Source organism: Gavia stellata, chromosome 2 (genome assembly GCF_030936135.1).
Source record: "Gavia stellata isolate bGavSte3 chromosome 2, bGavSte3.hap2, whole genome shotgun sequence".
NCBI lineage: Eukaryota > Metazoa > Chordata > Aves > Gaviiformes > Gaviidae > Gavia > Gavia stellata.
Window position 1 is genome coordinate 19,294,334 of NC_082595.1, and position 20,241 is coordinate 19,314,574.

The following is a 20,241-nucleotide window of genomic DNA, read 5'->3' on the forward strand; positions in this document are numbered from 1 at the left end:
TTGAAAATAAGCTTACTTTACCATTCAATGTATGTGTTACACACTCGTCATTCGGATCTTTCTATTGCAATATGATAATAATGATAGACAGGAAGAGCCAATACATTCCACTTGAATATTAGACTCCCCTTGGCAGTAGCTTTACAGTCCTGACAAATCCTGAATACAGTACAGCAACAGAGAGATTAAAGTATTGCACTTATAAGGACACAGACAGATGTGCTCTTGGAAGTCTAGCTGGAATGGCTTAAGAAGTTATTACCTCAAGCTGTTCATTACCACCCTCAGCTGCATCCAGCAGTAATTTAAAATAACCTAGATGACTTTGCACTGACATGGACTAGGATAGTTCATACAATCCATTAGTGTGGCTCAACTTTGAGGGTAGTAACCTTCAGCTGAGAGAAAAACAGCTGGAGAACGCCAGCAATATCTTAAGCCTCCCAGATGTCTCTAAAGTGTTTGTGCAATTATGTCACAAGTGTTCACCCTCATAAAGAAAGTCAGTAAGCCCACAAAAAAAAATGAAAATAAAATTAAGGCTATTCACCTCTCTAGGGCTACCATGAAACTACCCAGAGCAATATACTATGGGAGAACAAGTTTCTCCCAGTTTACAAAAAGTTCTCTTCTAACATCACAACATCTCTTTTACAAAGTGAGCTGGAGAATATTATTCTCAAAAGCTCTCCACATGTTGAAATGTCTTTAGGTAAGAGCAACCCAGTTTCTGTGCACACTGCCCAATATTTGATTTGTTCAGTGTTCCTGAATCAGCTACGCCATTAGGTATAAGCATTAACACCATCCTGAGCAGGTCTGAAAGTACACATTGACCTGCAAGGTTGTACCAAAACTGTCCATGCCCACAAGACTTTTTTGCCTCCTCAGGGCAGCCTCTAGCTGGAACATATGATTTAGCCAAATTAATTGCATCTTTATCTTTAGAAATATGCATACACAAACACAATTGAGACTACCAAAACAGCTGTTCTCTATTTCCAGCCAAAGATGGATGGAATTTTCAGAGGAGATCTGCATCTTACAATATACAAATTATAAAAATGAAAACTGCTTATAATCTCAAGACAAAAATTTTGACATTTTTTCAAAGCAATTATATCACAAATGAACACACCTCTCAGAATAACAGAATTCCCCCCCGACCCCCTGAGTTTCCAACTGGATATTTCAAATGACTTTCCAGTAACAAAGTAAATCCAAACTTGGTCAATCATATCTTAGTATTAGTCACATCAAAACATTACAGATGCTTTTCAATTCATGCACATTTGAAAGCTGGTTTACATCAGGCTCAAGAATTCTAGAGGAACACAGCTCACTGCAGATATGAGACATAAGCGTTTGCCAGCTATAGCAAGAGCCACAGACACATGAAAGCTAGTTTTAAATACAAACAGTATGTGCACAGGAGAAAAGTTAATTCCCAAGAAAAGAAAAGCAGAACAGCATTTGTAGCCATACAAATATATCATCAAATTGGTATATACCCAAAGATTCAATATATATGTTGACAGTCTGCACAGATTATCTACCTTCAAAAGAACTGCAATTAAAAACAGCATGGTGAGTCAACACCTACAGCATTAGTGTGCTGCAGTTCAGTACTCACTGCTTATGGGTTAGACCTTCTGGAGCAGCTCAATATGCCAGGCAGGAGCTTCTCTGCAAAGCCATTAAACCCCAGGGGCAGCAAAGAAAAAGAAAGGCAGAGTTCAGATGGTTCATATTGATGACATTGGAATGGGCAATGACAATTGTTTTCAGTGGTATAATCAACCATCTCAGCTGTTAAATATCAATCCAAAGCCTCACATAGTATTTATTTATCAGCGCACCAACAATGGAAAACATGCACGCACACACAACATACAAGTATGTGGAAAAAGAAGAAAGGCTGCCATTTACTCATAACACAAAAAAAACAGATTTTCTGAAAGGACAGTGCTATTAGACAAGTGATCTTGTAAGCTAAATAACTTCAGTTCACTGTTAAGAGTTTGAAGGATCACTTTCTCTCCGATCCTTTTATATGCTTTTTTAAGATATCCAAGTCAGCCTGAGGCTGCTACGTAAGATGAGAATCTAAACTTTGAGTGGGTTTTTTTGGTCTTTTAGTTTCTTTTACACAGTCACTTATGTCACTGCAGATCCATCAACATTAAACTAGAACTAAGGAAATGGCATTTTTTATTAGAGACAGAGTAACAGTGTTGATCAACAATCAGCCCCTTATTGAAAGTGCAATATTTAATTAGAGCAAAAGTTTTACAAAGAAAATGCATTAAGCAGTTTACGTACAAACTTACTAGGTATTATCTGAAAATCATGTCAATGTCTGTCAAGTAAAACGTATGTTTGACAGCTCTTTGTTATACTGCAAATCCTTCGTCTCATTGCTAGGATTTCCCCTTCACAGCAGACAAGGGCTCTCTCACCACAGTCTTAAAATTCAGCAAACCTGCATATTGCTGTTTTCTCTATGAAGTAAATCTTGTTAACCACATTGCTATTTTACATTAAACACTTCCCAGTGACTCCAGCATTCACCAGAAACTCATACTGCCAGCCAGGAACACCAAATTATAAAATTTCTTTGCTCCTGATAGCCTTCTCAAATATATCATACACCTGTAATATCTGTTATTTCTTGAGGTAATCTTATTTGAAACACTCAATGCTCTATAGCATTGAACAATCCTGGTCGTGACACAGCCTCCTTTCCTTCTACTTCACAGGAAAGATGGTCACAGTGGCCAACTCTGCTTAGGGCAGGTGACTTTTAGGCAAAGCGATACATTTCAGATTTCTAGGAACATACAGTAAAATCATGAGTGTAAAGGTGAATAAAGCACAGTGAAGCTAAAATCCAAAGTCAGTCCTGGCAATGAGAATTGCATGGTTTAGACTGCAAGTCTTTAGGCTGACACCCAACATTTCTACGCCCTTCTGTTGCAGTTAGGTTGGGGATATTTGACATGCTTGTGAATCAGTTGTCAGATCACTATGTTTTTTAACTGGACATATTAAGGTAATTCCCAAATTTCACTCATAGAAGTCAGCTTCATGCTTAACAGCACCTAATCCAGAATTACTGCAGTATACATTTTATATGTACAATATCCCTAGAAAGCCAGTTTTACACTGGTAATTTACAATCTCCACTTGTACATAATTTAAGCTAGTATTCAGAAAGACATTCGTATTTATCCATAAATCAAGTCAAATAGAATGGTATTATCTCTGAGGCAGAATATAAAGTTAAAAACTCTACTTGAAGGTACTTCCATCTGTCAAAAAGAAACCATTTAACTAAAGGGTGACACAAAATTATTATGTAGATTGGAAACCGCAAGGTGAAGCAAGCTCAGAAGGTCAAGTGGCAGAGCAAGTTAAAGGCAGAGTATACTTCAAGCCAGCTGGAAAACCCCAGAGGCTACAGAATGATTGCCCGCAACAACTCCACAGGACTTGGTCTAAAACAAGTGTAGGTATTATAGGTGTTTCCACTGCCAAAGAAAAAAAACACTCCCTTAACACCACAGCCACGAAAGTAGTAACAATGACATAGGGACTTTGAAAGAGGAAGAAATTTACAGAAATGGGAAATCCCAGAAGTTATATTTTAAGCAATAAATAAATCACATGTAAGGATAAAAATAAAAAACACATTCGAGGCTATTCAAACCACCATCCCTTACTTGCACTGTTGTCCCTATAAATCTGCATAGCCAAAGAAACTATTTGAGCCTTCAGATAGGTGTGCATGCAGACCACTGTAAGGTCTTAACTTCAGGGAGATCAACATCTTTATCTCCGGTTAAAGATGAGTAATGCAAAGTGAGAGCCAGTGAGAGGCACAAAGTGTCAAAAATAACATACATCAGGTCCTGTGTATTGATAGGTAACTAACAAAACTAAAGAACTAAGATTCTTACTCAGCCGCTCTGCTTGCATCCCTGATTCCATTTTCCTGTGTTACTTCCAGTAACCAAGTGACTAGTGACAGGACTAGAGGAAATGGCCTCAAGTTGCGACAGGGGAGGTTCAGGCTAGACATTAGGAAAAAGTTCTTCACTGAGAGAGTGGTGAAACACTGGAATAGGCTGCCCAGGGAGGTGGTAGAGTCACCCTCCCTGGAGGTATTCAAGGAGCGTGTGGATGTGGCATTGTGGGATGTAGCTTGATGGACATGGTGCTGTGTGGTGTTGGGTGGGTTGTGGCTTGTTATTGTTGTTGTGTGGCGTGGGTTTTGTGGTGTTTTTTTTTTTTTTTTTTTTTTTTTTTTTCCCCCCCAGGTTGGACTCGATGATCTTACAGGTCTTTTCCAACCGTACTGATTCTGTGATTCTGTGATCTGTGATTCAGTACATTCTTCTGAAGGTGTGGCCTTATCTACTCCACTAAAAGCACTGAAAATTATTTACTCAAATTTATGCCTTATTCTACTAATTCCTTTTCTTTCTTGCCATTTTGCAGTATACCATTGTGAAGCACCATTCAAATCAATGCACATTCTACTCTGTCTTCACTGGAAGTTTTTCTTTCCCCCCTCTCCCATTATATGATTATCAATACAAAACCACATAGAATCATAGAATCGTTTAGGTTGGAAAAGACCTTTAAGATCATCAAGTCCAACCGTAAACCTAACCCTGCTAAGTCCACCACTAAACCATGTCCCTAAGTGCCTCATCCACACGTCTTTTAAATACCTCCACGGATGGTGACTCAACCACCTCCCTGGGCAGCCTGTTCCAGTGTCTGACATCCATTTCAGTGAAGAAGGTTTTCCTAATACCCAATCTAAACCTCCCCTGGCGCAACTTGAGGCCATTTCCTCTTGTCCTATCACTTGCCACTTGGGAGAAGAGACCAGCACCCACCATCTAGAGAATGAAGTTGATATTCTAGCCATAAATCTCAAAGGCAAGACTGTTAGATGTACAGTAGTTGATCAGAATAGCCAGAATCTAAACAAGACAAATCTCAATCTGAAGATTCAAGAACAAATTACATGTGGAAATTCTGCGCATTCAAAGAGAGTTAAAAAGAAGTATACAGAAATTTCCCTGATTTCAGCCTCCCTAATGAAAACAATTTTCTGCCAAGAAATTTATACAGGCATACCTAATAAATACTGAAGGTTTTGAAACAAAAGCCTACATTTTCCAGCAGATTGACAGACACTTCTAGTTTCCCCACTCCCATCTTTGGGGGGGGGCGGGGGGGGAGAAAAAACTCAAACAGAAATGCTAAAAACTAATACTAGCTTAAATCCACAAAAGTGCCAAAGGGCAATATGAAATGCTCAGTTTTGTCTCTATTAAATCTCCTACACTTTTTGAGGTAATAGTGAACTAGCATTATTAATGCAAATGCCCACCAATAGCAAGAATCATGCAGCTGTACCAGAGTAAAAATAAGTAACAATTCTAGCATGGGTGTATAGTCTCAATGCTTGAAAAGCAACACCAGAATAATAGTCACTCTTTAAAATAATTTTTGTTCAGTTGTCTTTTGAGGATGGAAGAATAAGGAATTTGGAAAAAAAAATTGCTTTCCTATAGCATGCATGCGTTAGATATTTAATTTTAAAGATATTTAAGCCACAGATGCTAATTAAGTGTGATTGCAAAATCCCAGATTCTGCATTTTTATTGGGAACATATCTAGTAATGATTCTTTATGATTCAGAAGTTCCTAGGACTTGGTAGTAGGAAAACATATCTGCTTCAGTGGCACTATAATTGCATTGGTGATTAAGCGCATCATGTTAAATGCTTCTTGGTCCCCTTCCAGTATAGTAATTAGAATGGGATCGCAGTGTCACTACAGTACAAATACATCTTAGCCCCTGAATGATACCTGTCCAATACTGTCAGGGGCCGTATGTTTGAGAAACATTAACATAGTATGAATCATGTCATTAATTAGTTAAAACTACAGAGAAGCCTGTCCCTACACATTCAGCACGTACTGTTTCATGTATTTGGCAACTCAGGACAACTATACATATGTTAAATCAATGCATTTATAGTACTGTAGTTAATGGCCTGTCACCATTTCCATTATAAAACAATTTCCAAAGGTTTATAACTCTGCTGAAAAATTCACTCTGAGCTGAATCCTGGCACATGGCAAAAACAAAACCATAGCCCACATATGTTTACTTTCATCCAACCAGACTAGAAAAATTTACCATTAAAAGAAAATTGATCCAGTTCTTTATTTCTCTTACACTTTTCATCATTCGCTTAGAGCACATAACACTTCACCTTGTACAGGAAGGAGGTTAATTAGATTGTGTTAATAAGACCCTCAATCGTCCTTTGAAAGTTCTGTATATCCTGTACACTAGCTTCTGAAGAAAGCTATTTTCTATATCAGAAGTCACCTCATTGATTTCATATATGCTGCATATTTGATATTTATAGTTCCTCCTTAATTTATGATCTTCTTAATGGGATACAGGCAAGGTTTTTTGGACAGTTTAAACAATAATTCATATTTTTAGACTGAGGCAGTTCAGTTATCCTTCAAGAATGATGTATGCCGAATTCTTTTAAAATAAAAGAGCAGAAGTGGAGCATGTCAAATGCAGGTGGATCTATAGAGAACTTGGCAACCAGAAACATTCACATACACTCAGAAACAGATTTTTAAGTGAAATAAAAACTGAAATTAAATATCCCACAAATGCAGTCAATGTCCTCTATTTCATCAGCTGTTCTAAACCCATACACTTAGTGATAAGAATTCTAGTTCAATTAGAAAGTGTTATCAGAAAGATTTTATTATTATTAATACTACTACAGGTTTTTTTGCTTGGGAAATATATGAATGTTCTCGTTTTGGACTCCTCATTTTCACCACAATTTAAGTGTTGCTTATCATTTCAAGATTTTTGGTAAGCTGCTGAAAGTGATGCTTCAATTCCTGAGTCACACATTCATAAGGACCTCATCATTCTGACCTCAATTTGAAATGACATGGAGGGTAAACTTTATGCACAGTACAGTGTACTAGTGCAATGCCCTTCTGGCAGCTTTCCACACTCAAAAGATATGCTGATGCAACCCAATGAAGTAGCTGTATCCTGATTTTTTTTTTTTTCCAATGGCTACACTAAAATATTCTTTTAAAACTCTATGGCTGAAGCATTTTTCATATTTTAAACATACAAAGACACTGAAGTGCTTTGTTGACAATAAGGCCAGAGAAGAGCACAAATACACAAGATTAAGAGGAGAAAATGGGGAAAACACAAGGCAACAAAGTAGCTCCTTACTCTTAGAAAACGTATCATGAGCTCCGACACAAAAGCACTGATAGAGTTTCAATTTAAAGCCTTCTCCAACAATTCATACAATAAACTGCAAAGAATCCAATGCGTCTAAACTAGGCAAGACAGGTTGTAAGAACTCAGATAAGATTCAACTGTGTTTCTAGCTGAGCTTACAAAGTTGTCGCCCTCCAGTCAAAGCTAAATGCTTCGTAGTCCCATAAACACGTCTCTATACTTTCTTAAAAAAAACTCAGCAGCAAAATCCTATACCAAACATTCCTCTGCAAGTCTTCAAAAATCTTTTTCACAAAGATGTGTAGCCTACCGTTTAAAAAAGAGTAAAAAGGTTGAAATAGTAAGTATTAATAGAGTCCAAGAGGCCTTTAATAGAAAAGTTAAGAATAAGATTTGAAAGTTTTGATCCACCCACCTTCCACCAATTCCTCAAGGAATTATTTATGTGCATTGCAGGCAATAACTAACATTGCCCTATGACAACACAATCATCTTCTTCAGATTTACAATATGAAATCATATCAACTTCATCTTTTTCTTCAGATCAGACACACCAATGCTCCGCTGATAAGCAGCATTCAAAAGCCTATTCCATTTGTGTTACTCCTTTTACCACAGGGTCAGTGATATATACTAAATAGTAAAACATTCTTAGAAAAAAGAAGCTGGAAGAAACCTCAAGAAAGTATCCATTTTGTCCCCTGACTTAAAGGCATGGCTAATTATATATCCCCAGGAAACCTATTCAAATACCTCCTGACCTGAACAACTAGATTTAGCTTAGAAAATAGGAAAACTTTTACTTCTTGTTCAATTTAAGCCCAGTTTGCCTCTATGCAAAAGCATAGAGAAGCATTTTTCTTTTTTTAATCAAAGTTATTTTCCTCTGGCAAAAAAATACTTCAAAATGCCTGTCATTATAATAATGGCCTGGAATGGTTAGAACTTTTGAATGACACACAAAAAAAAGAGGGGAAAAAAAGAAAAAAAAAAGAAAAAGCCTTGCAAAGTATTTCAAAGACTTTGTCTGTTGTACGCGTGTTAAATAACATTTACAAGGACAACTTACGTAAACCAGTTAAAAAAGTGTTGCGTAGTATTAACAAAACACAATAACAAAGTCTGGTTTAAGTACTGCGCCATAAGTGTTCTCTCAAAAGCTAGCTGAGTATCAAAATTATAAGATAAACTCCTTTGTTGCAGAGATCTATTTCTGATGTCTAACAAGTCAAACATTACACAAGCAAAAAGGAATTTGAAGTGCTGACCATCCCAACTGTGAAACGAGAAAGCACTTGAAGGTGCACTATATGCAAAAGGTGTGACAGGTGGAGTCAGAACCCCAAGAATTATTTTGAATATTCATTTCTATGAGTTAAAGCACAGAAAGCTAGGTTCAGAAATAAAGCAGCCAGAAAGAAAAGGAAAGAGTATCCCTTGGACTAAGCAAGAAAGCATCACTTTTTTAGGACTGGCAAGGAGCTACGTCCTATTCTGTATGAGAAGGTTGTCCAGCAGGATGCCTTACTTGCTTAGACCTCCCTGAGCCACCTCAAAAAACAACAAGATAACGGTGTATTTTCATGAATGAGTGACAATCTCAGTCTTACAGTTCTTTGCACACCTTCCTTATCAAACCCATCTGCAATCATATGCTACGGTAGAATTTTGGCACTTTTCGAAAAGCAGTTGAAGAATTTTGATGAGGTGCCTGCAATCCTATCTTATTACACTGTTCATAAACACACGTGTCTAAAAGAAGATACCAGCATGTACGTTAGCAGGCATTTTTCCTCCTCCCATCCGAAACAGGTTTCAGTAAAGTCTCCAAAAGGTTAGCTGGAAGTTCACTGCAGGAAATTCACTTTCTTCCATCCCAGCTAGCCTTGTACCCAATTGTACAGTCAGGAAGCAACACGGCTCTTACTTCAGTCAGTGCTGCCTCTACACCTGACTACACACAGTCGTTTTCAGTTCCCAGGTGGGAAATTGTAGCCATGTCTCATGATACTCTTCTGGCCAATAAGAGGACTTCAGCTCTTTCTTCAGGAATTTGAAATGAATCGTATGAAGGATATGTCTACACCAGGAGCAATCTGCCAGTTAACTACTTAAACAAAACATTCCTAAAAGCAGATCCACCTATACTGGCAGAAAACAATTCTGCCCTGCTGGTATAATAAAAGAAAAGAGAGAAATAAAAATAGAGGGGGAAAAAAAAAAATACATAAAAAGTCACTTTTTAAAGTGAAATAAACCACTGATAACTCATCATAACCAGTGCAAAAACCACTGAGGTCCTTTCTGGCAGACTTCTGTCAGTTATATTTGAACCACACAGAACTATCTTGCTGGTTTGAATGCTTATCTTAGTCACCCAGAAATTTTGCTCAACTTCCGAACAGCTCTCAGATAGAAGTCTGTACCAGATTTTGCATCTCTCAGGCAATGAACAGAGAATCCCAGCCTCAGAAAACACCCCAGCGTAAAGAAACAGAGTGCCACTCGCTTGCTATACTGCAGAAATGTTATAAAATGATATTTGCACTAACACCTTACACAAAGTCATGGCCCAGAAGAACACTTCAGATATTTAAACTTGAGAAGGGATCTCCTTTCATATGTAACTTCTGGGTTTTCTACCACAGAGTTCAGCATAATTCCAAGGAATTTCTAACCAGCATAAAACTGCTTATAAACAATTCCTTCAAGATGTTTGTGTGTTAAACCTAAGTGTCTGAAGTGTCTGAAAAACCCTAAATAAATAGGGTAGAATTTACAACAACAAAGGGTTCAAGGAACAAACCCATACAAACATAAATGTTTAGCAACACCACTTAAAAACACAAACAAGACCTCAAAAAAACCCCACCCCACTATAAGCAAGAGTTAGGCTCAAAATAACAAACAGAGAAACTTATTCAAAGCAAGATACTAATCTGAACGTAGAAGAAGGCGGGATTTTTTTTTTTTCCCCCATAAATGTGCACCCAGGCACAAACACAAGTAAAGAAATACAAAAGAAGCCATACACTAAGCATCATTAGTTCAGTGAAAGATGAGTGAAAGATGACATAATAACTTGTTATCTACAGCTCCATTGACAGTTTATATAAAAGCAGCAGCATCTTTTCAGAGAATTATTCGGTGTTAAGTTGCCTTCTCAGGCACTTCTAAAACACAGTGGATGCTGGCCATGAAAACTGCCTTCAGCTCTCAGACCCTTCACTTGTTACAAATGACGTATGCTCCATAAACTGTCCCAAATCATGCGTTTAAAAGACAAATCCCAAATTGTGTGGGGGAAAAATCTGCACAGTTAAACCAAGAAATCCAGAATGAAATGGGAGTGCTTGAAAGACTGAGTAGCAGAGGGAACATTGCAAACCATGTAAATTTTGAACCCTTTACACAAGAGAGCATGCAGTACATCATTATACTCGATTCTCCTCCTGCTACCCTGGAGAAGAATCTCTGCCTCCCCTATCACTTGTGATCTATACACTCAACATATTCTTCATGATACCTAAAGAATATTTTTCTTTAGGGTTTGTTTGGGTTTTTTTGTTGGGGTTTTTTTAAGCCATGATTAAAGCATTAAGCATACAAAAGATATTTTAATGTCTGAAAACCTCAACTGCCCCCTACATTTTCAATGTGATTTCTAAGACCTGAACTTGACTCAGGACACACTGGTCAACTCCATTCTCTTTCAAGTAAAGGATGCTGGAAAGTTAATGACTCAGTGATGTGGTAGAGTTCTACAACTGGACTGCAAGTAAACGTGCTGCTTCCCTCAAATCCTGTGACTCATGTGCCCAAGAGGAACAGCTGCCTCAACTTTGCACTTTATCCAGATACACTATTTCAGAACTCCTCCCAATTTTACTTTGAATAGAAAAATGCTTCAAATACATTTAATTGGGCTAAACAAGTACACATTAAAGTATAGCATCACTGTAATAAACATCCTGAGCCCAAATCACTTCAGCCACAGTGTCCAGAACTTACGTGGCGTAAAATAAGAGACACCTTTAAAATAATGTAATGCTCTGTGGTGTCAATGTCTTGCCTTTTTAAGCATTCTGAATGCAAATGCCTGATCTCCAAGAGCAAATACAAGAGAAGTAATAGTACTCAAGTTTTTTCTGGAAGAAAAAGCACCTTAAATGCTCCACCCCAATTCCAAGCGGCGGGGGGAGTTACTTGCAAAATACAGATTTAAAACCTACCCATGTCTGATCTAACAGCAAATACTAAGTTATAATCTTCAATCTTTTCATTAACTACAGTTAGCCTATAGGTCTAGCTACTTGTCTTTCTGTAATTGTAACAATATAATTTAGTTCAAATACAGAACAACTAAGTGTTAGTAAAGCTGCTTCAAAAACAGGATGAAGAGCATCCTATGCATTCTTTTAGTGGATAGTATTCTGGTCTTTGGCATTTTCTTTTATCACATGTGAATCCAAAATAACATGCACCTAACTCACTGAATAAAAATGGCGTATTACAAGTCTATGTTTATGAATTTCTTCCACAGAGAAAACTGAAAGCCTTGAAAATAAACAACTGATAAAAGAATAACTTTCTGTAATGAGAAAGTTGACTATATGTATGTCTGCATATTTAACTTTCCATGTAAATAATGAAACAATCAAAACAAAAAGATACAATTAAACAGAAGTATTTTGAGTCATAATATGTAAATGTTGTTAATAACTATATAGATATTTCTCTTTTTTTTCTTTTATATAGGCAAATAAAATCTTTCCCTTCTCTTTTGCAGCTATATGGTCACCATCACAGTCACTGCATTGACCAAGAAGTCAACAGCACAAGGTATCTTCCATAGGCACTGAAACAGAATGACCACGGTACACAAAAACCAGCCCAGCCCAACAGCACCAGCACTGAACTGAATCTAACAGACAAGAGTTTGTTCCTTATGAAGCTGCACTGGCATTTTTACACTAGATAATTCTACGTTTATCTTATTTTTTCCAACTTTCATGCTCTCTATAACTCTTCAAAATAGATATAAAAACCTGTATTTCTCAAAGTGCCAAAGGAAACAACAGCAATTCATTCCCAAATATTCAATATTGGGTAGTTAATATATCTAGCTATCCCAATAAAAAAATTCTTAGTTAAAATATCCAAAGTGCTAAGGACCTTGACAGAGGCCTCAATTGTTTTGTTTCTGACTATGATCAAGAACTGTTCTCTCTTCTGCACGTTCAACTGCAGCGTGCCTGAAAACTAATCTCTTACATTCCAGTATGATCAGCTGTACTCAGGGAAGAGCAGAAGTATCAGGTGAAAAGAACAGATCCACAGATACCTTTCAGATACCATTCCCCCCACACAGCCTGTCTTTTCCATAATAAGAAAAAAAAAAATTTAAAAGAAGTGACTGGGAAGTTCTCCTTCTCCAGTGTACTTCACTCATTACTCCCACCCTCCCAAATCTTCTTCTCATTATCAGACAACAAGATTAACAAGGCAAAAGGCTGAACTGGATACAGAAGAACATTAGCAAACAGGATCTAACCCAGTCCACCAGTTTTGGACAATTACTAAAAGAATTGACGCTGAGGGGGGGAAAAATAATAAAAAAAATCTTAGAAGTCAAAATGAAACACAGATCATTACAGATAAACACTCGGATTTTGCTTTTAACACCCTCATCACAACTATTGGAAGGATTTTGCCCTCAGTCTAAACTTGACTCCCTTATTAAATTTAAAACCTAAGTAGTCTGACACATGAAACTGCTCAAAAAACCACCCTCACCTATATGACCTGTCTGCATAAGTGGAAGATGTAAACTGAGGCAAGGCAAACTCCATTCTACCAGCTGACGTTTAAAGGACTGAAAAATGAGCAATCACAAGAATATTCAGTCAGCTACCATGCCAAGATTGCATACCAAAGCGTGTATTAGGTCGTGACTAACACTGGGATATGCACTTTCGCATTCAAGTTTTAGGTGTTATCTTCTAAACAGAGCAAAGGAAATCAAAGTTATAAAACGTGGATATTAAAAACTACAAGACTGAAGATCTGATATTTTAGCGTGTCCTTATCTCATAGGCTAAAAGGACACAGTATTTGAAAATAATTTTAACTCACACCCATCACTGTAAAAGTTTCTATACTGCTACTATTATCCCTGACAAGGAACAAAACAGTGTACATAATTCCTTATGCTGTCAATCAGTACTGCTCCCCATCTATTACAAGCTTACCCACAGGCGTACTTCCAGCTACCACCCATCAAATCTGGAGACCCCCAGAATTTGTTAAATTAGAACAAGAGGCACAAACATCAAACCCTATTGCTCATTTACTTGATTATCAGCTGTAAAGGCAGTCAGATCTACAAGGACAATATTCTCCAGTCAGAACTCAGATCTTTATTTTCTTAAAGGTATTAGGGTGATTGAGGGCAATAGAAATAATGCAGATGGTATGATATGTATGCAACTATAGCCAACTTTAAAAATATCTTTTAAAAATACTTCTTAAGCATTCTTAATATCACTTGTTTTCCTCAAAGAGGTTTCTGGTATGAGCTAGGTATGGGTTAAACTGAAAGTTTCTAAGAAAGACCAGCTGTGTCCCACAGTGTTCTCCACTAATACAGGAGGTTAATAGTAAATATTCCACCTGCCTTTTCTTGAGCACTTCCTATGAAGAACTGGCAAATTGTTCCAGTGTCTAATTGACCTGCTCAGAGAAAGTGGCCTGGACTCCACATCTCAGTTTAGCTCTTGCCTTAAAAACAGTCTGCAGAACTCTTAAAAGAAAAAAATAAAAAAATCAGACATGGCAATAGGAAAATGGCAAAGGAAGTTGGGGAGAGATTGCTCGTTTTGTACTAGGTGGTGTTCACCTCCCCTTGGCCTTCACACATGCCATAGTCAGAAAATTAAATTGACTGTTTAGTCAATAAAAACTCTGATAACCCTACACCTTCAAATATACCATATGTATAACCACCTAACAGGTTCTACCCATGACCCCTAAGATGACAAGGCATCACAGAAAAGTACCCACACAGGACTGAAGTTGTCATATTGCCTTTCTGCTGTGTTACAAAATCTGCACTCTGTGGGTCTCTGCCAGTTTGCACTGAACATTTATAATTCTCTAGGTACTCTAACATCTGTGAAACATTTTATAACTCAAACTATCAGCACACAAGGGTTCCTGCTGTTGTAAACACTGAATCAGCTGAACTACTAGAAACACTAATGAGAATTTACTGCACAAAGGAAATGTATTACAGAAACAGGTTACCACACTTCAGTGCCAATGAATGAGTCGCAGTAGGACTTACACCAAGTTCAGATCACCCCACAGCTCTACAAAATCCAAGTTAAACCACAGCCTGTGCTGGTACTGCAAGGCTGCAGCGAATGCCATCTGCAGTGGGCACTACTACATGATAATCCAGCCTGCAATGTCTGCACATAAATCTATAGGGAACAAATACTACTCACAAAAAATTGGACTGTACTATTAAGAGCCTATCAGTAGCACATTGCAACCAAATACATCTATTGATGTGGTAGTCTTGTACGTTATTCATAGAATCACAGAATCATTAAGGTTGGAAAAGACCTGTAAGATCATCAAGTCCAACCATCAACCCAACATCACCATGCCCACTAAACCATGTCCCGCAATGCCTCGTCTACATGTTTTTTGAAAACCTCCAGTGATGGTGACTCCACCTCCCTGGGCAGCCTGTTCCAATGCTTCAGCACTCTCTCAGTAAAGAAGTTTTTCCTAACATCCAACCTAAACCTCCCCTGCTGAACGCTATATTAAGAAAAACAGGATAAATCTTGTAACTTATTACAGGATTCAGTATCACATATGCAAAATAACCCAGAAAATTTCCCCAGTAAATAAAATATGAGTAATCTACACAAAACTGTATTTGTTTGCTTCCTTTTTACATTACACTACAAGACCTCTGGGCTGTTTTTTCCTGCTTCTCTCTTTTTAGCATAACTAGCAAATCAGAAGGTGGGAGAATGAACACAGCGGGAGGTATTATCACAAAAAAATAATCCAGGAAACCAAACATGAACATTTAACCTATTTAAATAGAGTAAGAGAGGCATTCACAAAATGCTTGAGCAATGCTAAAGTGAACAATACCGTATATTTCAACTCCCTTCCTGCTCCCTCAGTAAAGGTTTGCGAGAGCTCCCACTTCTGCTCGAGACTTTATTAAATTCAACACAAGCAAAGAAGCGATTTGACAGTCCCAATAGCTCTATTGATAAAACAAATCTCAAAGCCTTTAAGTGTCTCTATAAAGGTTAAAACAACAGAAAAAGCAGCAAGAAACACTTTCTTTTAGCAGTCTCTTTTAAAAACGTAAGTGAAGACCTCAGACTTTTCAACTGGCTGAAGCTTCATACTTCAGAATTAACCTTTATTCAAAATTTAAGTTGTGAGCCATCTGAGAACTAGAATTATCAGAATTTATAAACACAAACTTTTCATTTTCTATGCATCACACAAATGCATAGAAATGACCAAATTTTGTTTCTCTATATCCTAAAGTTTAAAAAAGGTAACATGGTTTCTTTGATAAAGTCAACTATTCAAATTAAATGTTTGAGTTAATAAGAAAGTACTAAGGCCCATGGCTTCAATATAAGAGAGAGATATATAATATTTATTTTTATACATATATATATAAAATGATACTGTCATTATCATCAATTTACATCTTGGGAAACATGCTGTCTGGAAACCCTACACTGACTAGAAATGGTACAACAAATATAACACACTGCAACTGTCAAACTCATGCAGTCAGCTCTTGGTTTTAGTAGCATAGGAGTACAAAATAATATAAAGATATCCTGCTTGACAGCCATTTTTTCTGGACAACTTTCTAAACATACTTAAGAACCACATGGTTCTTTAAACTCTCACATTTGAAATGAAATGCCTTAGCATTATAAAACAAGTTCTTTCCTGTTACAATACTCATTCTGGGGGAAAAAAAAGAAAAACACACAAATCCTCCCATCTCCCCAACAATCTCACACTATTTTTGCTATTAAAACTAAATTTTCTTACTATTTGCAAATCAATGACCAACACTTTCCTAAAGCTTCAAGACACAAATACAATTCTAGACTGCATTTAACTAATTCACCTGTCATAGTTTACCCATCAGCTACAGCAATACAACCATCACTGTGTTAGCAGTTTCAGAGGAACAAAAGTTATATTCACTTTTGTATTTTTGCTACTGTGCAAGAGAACCAAAACTACACTGCAGTAACTTTCATTTTTCCTTTATAACACCTATACTAAAAACAGTCACACAATGAGGGCAAGGCTTGTTTCTGCAATACACCATCAATATTTCATCCCAGAGCACACAAGGTCCAGAAGCCTCCTCAATAATAGTGTCAGAATGGTCCAAAGGAAAAAAAGAAGGGTTTTTGAACAAACTGCTTCTTTCCTCTCAGCTGCCAAGGGGACAGACTGTCATATCTGTCTTTCCTTGTACTGCTTTTTGTTCCTTAAAGGTGAGCATCTTAGTTTGAGTCATCACTTTTAGTTGGAACAAAAGTATGACATGGTTTAAAAAAAAAAAAAAAAGAGACAATGAAAGAAAAAAAAAAGCCTATGAATTGGACTAACCAGATGAATACTCTGGTATTCGCTACTGAGTGAAGTTTCCCTGATTCCCTGATGTACAAAACAATGCCCTTTATATATCAGGCCCAAAGGTTTTGAAAATTTTTATCTTACCATTATACAGCTACAATCACTGACCTTCAGCTGTATTTCTGGCATTTATAGTACCTAATATGAAAAAAAGCTGTATGATTTTATAGAAGTGTCTCAAATAATTCAAAGGTTGGTTAGAGGAAAGCAGAACACCTCTAAAAACACTGGCCTTCTCTCTAAAACCTATGTTGTATGAAAGCTTTACATTCTATTGATATTGCATGTAATTACGAAAGCAGAATTTGTGCGGATGAAATAATGCATTTTCTTCGTTACTGACTCATCTTCCAAGTTACGGAGGCTTTTGAAAATGTACTGTGTCAAACATCGCACCCTGGAATGTTAAAGCTTACAGCTTGTCTGGAATAAGGGACTATTTCTTATACTCAGTGCATCTTGCTCACCCATCTCACCAAAACTAAAGGGGCTTTTTTGGGTGCATGTATCAACTGTTTATTATGGCAGAGACTTGTGGTAAAAGTACAAATATTCCAAACTACTTTTAAGTTCATAGCATCAAATGTTAATCATCCATACTAACAACAGCTATTGCCCTTCTCCCTCTCCTCTGAATTTCACAGGAAAGTATGTGAATTTCAGATCCTGCTGATTCAGGATACCTGAACTTAAATTGTCTTTTAAACATCTTTTTTTCCATTACCATCATCTAAATTCTTCCCCCTACACTAGTCAATGTGTTCAGTAATCCTGTCTTGTTCCCTACTTCAAGCAATTTACCTGATTGCCCTATTCAGAAAAAAATCGTATTGCTACCAGAGCTCCCCACATGCTGTTACAGTACGCAGTCTAAGGCAGAAGGAAAAGGGTTAAGGATAGGAGTTAAAATGCAACAGGAGAACAGACCTACTAAATTTAGGGTTTCCAAATTTTTCCCTCAAACTTGTAGACCATTTTGCGGGCTCTAAACATATTCATGCAACAAATCTGCAACTTTTACAGAGAAAAACGACTATATCTTTTTGAAGCAGAACAAATACCTGAAGTCATTTCTAACTCAAAACTGTTTGGAAACAGGTCAAATGACACAAAAATTAGATATACTGCTACAGAGTCTGTCAAAGAAATAGCCATGAATAGAATGTGAACATAATGCTGAGAATGTATTTCTCCCAAAACAGTTTGTGAGCAGAAACGATAATAAATTAACATGGAGTGATACATCTTACTAATGGGGAAAATATGTATTTTTTAAAATACACAAGATGATTTCTGCCAGTAATTAAACACACAAAAGAGTAACCAGTAAGAAGTCCAAAAAATACTGCCTTACGAAATTAAATAATTATTGTACATCTACAATGAAAATAATTACATTTCTGTCCACAGCCGTAGAAAAACATTTTATATTGATATTTAAAATACTAATAAGTCACTGTGTATTTATGACTCATTTTCGCATGTACAAACTATGGACAGAGCTATGGTTAGTCATCCTGTTTTATGGCATTCCTTCATTTGAATGTTCTCAAATTTTACTACAAGACCGAATGCGAACTAGGATTTAATACACAATAGGTTTTGTTCTGCTATCCTGCCAGTTGGGGAAAACACTAGAATGTAAAACTATATTATTTATTCCTACATGTAACTCATTTCAATGTTGTTAAAAACTGCTGCAATATTAAACATATACACGCTTTATAAAAGAAAAGGACTACACAAATACATTTTAAATGCACTTAAGTGAAGTCATGCACAAGCCTATCAAATGCTGACTCTGCTACTGAATTAAATCACCCCACTAAGATACTCACCACATTTTTGGCTTTGGATTCAGTCCTACAAGCCTACAATCACCGTTTGACCACATTACATAAGTATGGATGGTAATGTAACATTTTCAAAGGCTCCTGAGTGTCAATGGGATTTGACACAGAAGTCATTTAGATGCTTTGAAATAACTTACTGTATTTGGACTTTCAGTGAAGGACACTCGGTTACAAGAACTCCATTTGCCTTGTTACCCAAGAAAGATAAAGAGTTATTTTTGGTTTTAACCTGATCGTGTTACTTTCAGGGCTTCTCTAACCAGGCCTTCCCAGTAAATAAATCAAAACTCAACTTTCACAAGGAAAAAAAATACATTAGACCCTATGTTACATGATCAGAATTCAGGCGGGTTTAATTCAGTCTTAAGCTTTTCAACATTTGAAAACGTACAAAAAGGCTAAACAATCTCACTCACTAGAGGAACAAAGGAAGCTGAGACTGTAATACTCCCTAGGCTGAAAACGTCCATTGATTCATGAGCTCTATCAATGTAATAATTTTTTTCATTTTCATGCTCCAAGGCATAGAAGCAAGTTTTAGCTATTTTTCTCACAAATCTCTTTCAGCCTTATGCATTCCAGGATCATCCTCACTCCTCTTAATGACATATGAGAGGTAAAATAAAGTTTGACTCCTTTCTTGCTGTTTGTCCCCCAAAGCTGGTGTTTGACAGTACCCATCCTGGTCTGCATTTCCTCTGGAATTTAGTTCAAATGACTACCCATGGGTTGTACAGTGTACAAGCAACCCTGCCCTCTGCTCTCAGCCAGTCACTGTTCAAATTTTGCTCCTGTGAGTGGCAAGTGACACACCCGGCGGAGAGCATTCAGCATTCCCCATACACACCTTCCATTCATAAATCTCTCTTCTTATTTGCAATAAAATAACAAATAACATGGGTTTTAATCTCCTATGCATTTTCCCCAACTTAACTAAACTCTTGTGGCTAAAGTCATTTGTACCTCTACTAGCCTCAGGTATTTCCTGGGCTATGTTGTATCACACTTCTCTTTTACCCAATTACTTTGGGAAGCAATTCCATTTCAGGATTTTGAACTATTCTAGTGCAGAACACTCTGACTTATTACCAGCTGACAACTTCGCATAATGTCAACTTGATAAATTATTTTTTCCAGTTTAGGGGGCTCTTTGTGTCTCTAAAGTACAAATAAATACTTTCATATGATTGCTGTTCCAAATTTAGGTTTAGTAAAATTGAAGTTTTAATGAAAAATGTATTCATCTTATGGTTCAGTCTCTCTGTGGCAGCTCTGCAAAGCAGGGTGTACATGGCTAGCACTTACAAATAACAACAAATCATGTAAAGCTCAAAGAAACAAGCTGAAGGCTTT

The 20,241-nt window shown here is 37.0% G+C and overlaps 1 protein-coding gene across 3 annotated transcripts in view; it reads right to left on the reverse strand.

The window, feature by feature from the left end:
• Positions 1 to 20,241, reverse strand: part of ZFAND3 (zinc finger AN1-type containing 3) — a 148,568-nt gene that overhangs the window by 113,525 nt on the left and 14,802 nt on the right. The window lies entirely within an intron of this gene.